Genomic DNA, 7,385 nt, shown 5'->3' on the forward strand with positions numbered 1-7,385 from the left:
TGCGAATCTGTTTGGAACACACACACACACACACACACACAGAGGCACACATGCGCACACACAACCCTTATGTACACACTAGAGATGGGGGACGTATTTTTAGCATCAGCAACTTCTCAGATCCCTTAAACAAGGAACTAAGAGTTTTCTTAACGTCTGTTCTGTATGTTTTGTAAGAAAAAGATTTAGTACTACATTGATGTTGAGATTTATCCGTAATTAATAATGATAAAATGGACTATTAGCCTCAGTACGTGTAGGAAAAGAACTTCAGCTTGTCTAATACTGAAAGTCCAAACAAATTTTTTTTTCCGACAGTAGTTTAACCCCTTTGTGAAGTTTGAGTGTCACTGGCATGAGTTTTAGCTCCCGACCCATGGATTTATAACTATTCGTGTTCATATTTGTTGTAAGAGGCCTGGATAGTACTTTTTATACAAACGAAATAACATTTAATAGTGGCTTTTTTTATTTTTTACATTATTCTTATCCCTAATATGCAACGACTGTGATGTAACAATGGTTACTATCCTATGTCACTTTAATGCTAGATGTGCACATTTGTTGCTGTGTGGATGCGGGCGCCGTGGCGACAGAACTTGACGCTGATGGGCACTAATGGTTGTCTTTGTGCATCCCCCTACTGCCTTATTCATTCTGACCAATTGCAAAAGCCGTCTCAAGTCTGGGGCTATGAACTGGTCACAGGCCAACCAAACTCTCAGAAGACAAGTGTCAATGATTTGTCTTTTTTGTTTTGTTTTGTTTTTTCTTTTTGTTTGCTTTTTTTTTGTTTTCGTTCACTGCCGTGAGACAGATTTAAAATGTTAAAAACAAACAAACAAAAAAAAAGTTAATGGTCACATTTCGGTGTATGTGTTTGTTCTCTGTATTTCTCACACTCACCTTTTTGTGTTTTCTTTTGTTCTGAATTACTTTTTTTAACTTCAGTGTAATTTGTTCATTTTAAGAGCCAATTGGTGCAACACTTGTAGATGTCACTTGTGGTGCTTGGCAAATGCATTGTCTTAATATTCCAAAATAAAGATGTTAAATGTACTAAGAGAAAATTGTTGTTTTATGACTGATATGTTTGGACTTTCTTTTTCCTTGAAATTGAACCTTAGTCTTTTCAAGTCATTTTTCATGCTGAAATGCCAAAAAAGTGGGTCATTAACGTGACCTCACACAGGAACTAGTGGTTCTGGGACAAAACTGGCCCCAGATGCAGCTTGGAAGCTAACGCTTTAATATTCGTCCCTTTTAAATAGAGTATAAATAGCGTGTGGGTTATCAGTTTCACGTTGGCTACCCTGAGCTCCTGAATAATTGAAGCAGTCCATTGAAGACAGAGAGGCCAATGGAGAAGGCAGTTTCCTCAGATTTTCCTGCAGTGCTACCATGAGCCATCTCTCCACGTACCATAAGTATGCTATTATATCGGTACATAGAGACCCACCAAAACCTTTTCAGTGCCTAGTCTTTCATTTGCAAAAAGCTAGACAGTGCTTTGTGATGCATAGTGCCTGAAAGTGCCTAGACTTTTTGACCCATTTTGCTTTAGTTGTGTTCTGTGTAAATAAAGTAAGCCCATTCACATTCCATTTACACTTATTCACAGATGCTGTTTTCCAGAAAAAACGTAGACTTTTTTTTTTTTTTCTCTGTCAGAGGTCGAATGTCTTTTGAGAGCCGCCCAGGGGTTAAGTGTCTTTCTCAAGGACGACTCAGCAGAGAACCATCATGCTCAGAAATCAAACGCGCAATTTTTTGACGGTCGCCAAGACATTTTCCGTACCGTCAAACCGCTGCTGTCGAGAAACAGGTGATACTGTTTCAAAGGCCTTGGATGAAATTACTCGAAACACTATTGTTATAATTACAAAATTATAATGTACTGAGTGAGATTCAAAGGAGGACTTAGCATAATATAAACGATGCCCCTGGTTTTGACGAACAGATGGCAGAAAGATCGACCCTGACAAAATTTTACTCAATGTATCCATGGACAACATATTTCACCACGCACACACACACACCACAGCAACTTTTGAGTATACCACCAGCACACACTCACACCACATGGTTCTGCATGCACGGGAGAACACAAGGGAGAGAAAGACAGACATTGCCTGCCTCTCTCCATTTGGATGGTCTCCAAGTTTGTGGCAGCAAACTGAGCAGTGACCTCCCACTCACCTCTCTTGCTCTCTCTCTCTCTCTCTCTCTCTCTCTCACACACACACACATACACATATACGCACACATACACATATACACACTCAGGCTCCCATCCATATTTCATAGCATAAATATATGTGCGGACAGAGTTTTACACCCACTGTAGCGGGCAGGGCTCAACTGAGCTCTCTCTGTCTACGCCAGCCTGACTGTCCAAGCCAAGACAAACAGAGCAAACACATCGTCATCTGCAGACACCAAACTCACAATGGAGTGAGTGAATCTGCATGGAATCCACGTGAAGACCACTGCACAGACCGATACAAAAAGAGACGGTCTTCACTCTACTGTTCTGCTTAAAAGTTCCGAACAATGTAGCTTTAACAGTGTTTAATTCTCCCTTAAAAAGAGATTTTCACCCGTCATAACACCCTTACAACTCTGATTTTTTTTTTTTTTGTGGACTTCTGGAACTTTTTGCAAGTAGTGAATCATGCTGGAAAGCTGGGTTGGTGATGTTTGTGGTTTTGCGTATTATAAAACTTTTTTTTTTTTTTTTTACATGTTAATGCTTTTGACAAATGACTTGTCTACATTTTCAAAAACTACTTATTCATAGTCTCAAAGATCTTTATAAAGCATCTTTCCATAATAAACTCCTGCCTCTTTTAGCTCTCCCTGTTATGACTTGGCATGAATTTAGTGTGAATTATGGATTAATATGGACAGCTACAGTGAAAAGAGTGAATTTTCCAGGAATATGCCTTACAGTTCAGTGGTCATGAGGGAAAAGAGATTGGAGAAGTAGAAAGAAACTGTCTAAGTCTCTTTTGTATCAGGTTCCCCTCAAATACACTCATACATTGCCAAGAGCTAACCATCTTCAACATAGTTGGCCTCTTCTCTTCTCTTCTCTTCTCTTCTCTTCTCTTCTCTTCTCTTCTCTTCTCTTCTCCTCTCCTCTCCTCTCCTCTCCTCTCCTCTCTTCTCTTCTCTTCTCTTCTCTTCTCCTCTCCTCTCCTCTCCTCTCTTCTCTTCTCTTCTCTTCTCTTCTCTTCTTCTCTCCTCTCCTCTCCTCTCTTCTCTTCTCTTCTCTTCTGTTCTGTTCTGTTCTCTTCTCTTCTCTTCTCTTCTCTTCTCTTCTCTTCTCTTCTCTTCTCTTCTCTTCTCTTCTCTTCTCCTCTCTTCTCTTCTCTTCCAAACAATTTAGGATCACACATTCATACATCACCTTTGGCAGAACAGCAGGAAAAAGTGAGCTGACATCTTCTCTCCGGCTGTTCCCGCACCATATATCTCTCCTCCACTGTCTTTCCCTATATTTTCCACTTCACCACCAAGAATCTTCCCGCTCTAGACAGGGCTGAACATCACTTTATTTAACATGTCTACTTGTGTTTAATGTATGGGCATAGCTAAAGCGTAGTCCCAAAGTTGTTACTGTCAGACACATCTATGATCTAATTTTAAACAGATTTATAGGATAGAAATTAGCACTGTAGGAGTGCTTTTTCTAACTCTTCATCTGGTTTGTATTGTCCAGATCCGCTTTTTTTTTTTTGGGGGCTCTTTTTCATTTCTGGTATACCATTCTATCTTTCTTTTCCTCCCTTTCACTGATCCTCTGCTTGTATATGGCAGCTGGCTTGTTTGGCTGCCCTTCCTGTAGACTCTGGACCTGTGGGCTCTGCTAACTTTCACCTACAACTGGTCTGCCCTTGGAGGGCTCTGGAAAGTTTTTCAACAGTCTCAAAGCTGGCACTGATATTTCACTCATATATATATACATGTTTATAAAGTTCCGACAAAATCCCCCTCCCCTCTCACACTCTACCTCTTATTCATTTCCTTTTTCCTCTCCCTCTGGGACTGAACAGCTCTAGTGTTTCACTTTGCCTGCGTTGCCAAGGAGAGCATGGAATCCGAGGCTGCCTCGGCCGTGTAATGTGTTTTATAGGTGCCATGAAGTGTTGTGTAGACGTGATGATGTGTTCTGGGCACAGTCAGGTGTTCTGTTGTACTTGTGTTTGTAACAGGGACTATTTTGTGTTGTATGGACGCTGGCATATGTTATTTATTCTATTATATATATGATGTGAAGTACAGTGTGGGCATTATGATGTGTTATAAAGGTTCCACACAGTGTAGTGTGGGCATTATGATGTGTTATAAAGGTTCCATACAGTGTAATGTAGGCATTATGATGTGTTATGAAGGCTCTACACAGTGTAGTGTGGGCATTATGATGTGTTATAAAGGTTCCATACAGTGTAATGTAGGCATTATGATGTGTTATGAAGGCTCTACACAGTGTAGTGTGGGCATTATGATGTGTTATATAGGTTCCATATAGTGTAGTGTGGGCATTATGATGTGTTATATAGGTTCTATACAGTGCAGTATGGGCATTATGATGTGTTATATAGGTTCCATATAGTGTAGTGTGGGCATTATGATGTGTTATATAGGTTCTATACAGTGTAGTGTGGGCATTATGATGTATTAGAAAGGTTATACACAGTGTAGTGTGGGCATTATGATGTGTTATAAAGGTTCCATACAGTGTAATGTAGGCATTATGATGTGTTATATAGGTTCTATAAAGTGTAGTGTGGGCATTATGATGTGTTAGAAAGGTTCTACACAGTGTAGTGTGGGCATTATGGTGTGTTATAAAGGTTAAATATAGTGTAGTGTGGGCATTATAATGTATTAGAAAGGTTCTATAGTGTTGTGTGACCATTATGATATGTTATAAAGGTTCTGTGAAGTTTATTGTGGGCATTATGATATGTTATCACGGTTCTATACAGTGTAATGAAGTCATAATGATGTGTTTTAGAGGTCCTATAAAGTGTAGCGTAGGCATTATGATTTGTTTTAGAGGTCCTATAAAGTGTAGTGTAGGCATTATGATGTGTTTTAGAGGTCCTATAAAGTGTAGCGTAGGCATTATGATGTGGTATTAAGGTTCTATAAAGTGTAGTGTAGGCATTATGATGTGTTTTAGAAGTTGTATACAGCGTAGTGTAGGCATTATGATGTGGTATAAAGGTTCTATAAAGTGTAGTGTAGGCATTATGATGTGTTTTAGAGGTTGTATACAGTGTAGTGTAGGCATTATGATGTGTTTTAGAGGTTGTATACAGTGTAGTGTAGGCATTATAATATGTGATATAGAGGCTGTAAAGTGTATACTAGGCGTTATGATGTGGTACAAAGGTTCTATAAAGAGTAGTGTAGGCATAATGTGTAATATGGAAGCTGAGCTGTAGAATGTATACTAGGCATTATGATGTATTATAAAGGTTGTATACAGTGTAGTATAGGCATTATGATGAGTTATAAAGGTAGGCACTGCTTTAGAATTGTATACAATCTAAGAACATTTAAGTAGTACTGTTTGTTACGTATTTAGTTGGGGAGGGGGGTTTATTGTTTTTTTTTTTCATTCATCATTTTTTTTTTGTTATTGTTGTTATTGTTGTTGTTATTGTTTCATTCTGATATGTGTGGTTTGAATTCTGTTTGTTGATAACAAGAAGGAAAAACTGAGAATTGGTGAGGTTGGTAGTCCCTTAACATTGCTCTAATTTTAAACAAAGTAAATCATATTCATGATAGTATTTTTGTTTGCTTTCTTAGATTCGTCAATACAAGTTGTACCTGACTTATGATGGGGTCTGGTCCAGTGACCCCATTGTAAGTCAACTAAATTGTAATTCATAATGCACAAGGCTAAACACACTAAGATCACTATTGACGCCTACGGTAGCACAGCCAGACAATGCTATCGCACAGCAGTTGGTGCGGTCGCTGTCACGTATTACGACTACGTGTCGTTACTCGATAACGCCTGTTGTAATAAGCTGCATACGTTGTTAGCCAACCTGTATAATGTGTATAACATTGTAACCTTTAGGGGATTGATCGCTTTGTTCGTTTTTGGTTCGCAAATGTCATAAACTACAAAAGTAAAGGCAGCTCATATAACAGTCCTAACTTATATGTATGAAACTACTGAATTAATGTGAGCTGTAACCTTTGGTTGGTACTGATAAGGACAGGCAGACAATTAATTCATTTGACTGAGGATCAAAAAAAAAAAAAGAAAGAAAAAGAAAGAAAAAATCATTCTCTTTTCTGTTTAATATATTTTGAGTGCGTTTACCCTGTTTAGCATACTTGTGGATTTGATGGGAACTGTAGTTTTATCACCATCGGTTTGATCTGTTTACATGGTCTGCATGGAACATGACGGTCGACGAGAGCTCTGGGTTTTTTGTTGGTAATTGTAAGCAACACATAGGCTGTGAGAAAACAGAGCTGAGGACAGAGGAAACCGTCTGTGGCTTTCTCTCTCTCCTTGCTCTTTCCCAGAAAGATGAATCAGAGATGTGCTGACCGCTGAATGGCCCCGCTTCCTTTCATCCCTGTCTTAAATCTCCCAGCTCTCTGACCGAGGGCCAGAATCATACCATCTCAGCCTCCCCAGGGGCCAGGACTGTACCACATCATCGACCCCCCCCACTCCCATCCCCACTCCCAGGGGATCTGCTTACCCCCCCCACCGCCCCACACACACACACAGCTGTTTGAATAGGCCTGACCAGAATATGAAAATAGGGGTAGTGTTAACGGTATCCACAGTACCAGACCCACACTAATATTAAACCTTATGTGTGGCCTTATTTCATGTGTGTTGATTTGATATGAAAATGTTCGTAATGAATGTTTTAATAAGCACAGGCCAAATTAAGAATATTTGCAGGACAAGCTGAAGGGAATGTGTAGTGGACCTCTACGAAAAAAAAAGAAAAATCGAAGAAAAGACAACATAATGTGTTAAATTACATGTTGAATCACAAAGAATTAAATAACATATGTTGACAGTGAATGTTTCACAAGCTAAGTAGCACATTATATTTCTTAGGTTGCTATATTTGGTATCACACAACACGGCAGATCCATAGAAACGGGTTGTGAAGAAGTAGTTCGACTAGCCGTCTAAAGCAAAGCCACTTCACCGCTGACAGTGCAAGACTTAAGCTTAAGCTAATAGCGAGGGAGAGTGTGTTTTTCTGTGTTTACCACTGTCATATCGAGGTGTCACAGATCGATTCCAGAGGTTCTCACCAGTGGACAGAATGGGGTCCTTTGGCACGGAGACGATTATTACTGTTCTCTTCATGTTCGTTACTAGC

This window comes from Chanos chanos, chromosome 4 (assembly GCF_902362185.1).
Source record: "Chanos chanos chromosome 4, fChaCha1.1, whole genome shotgun sequence".
Classification (NCBI taxonomy): Eukaryota; Metazoa; Chordata; class Actinopteri; order Gonorynchiformes; family Chanidae; genus Chanos; species Chanos chanos.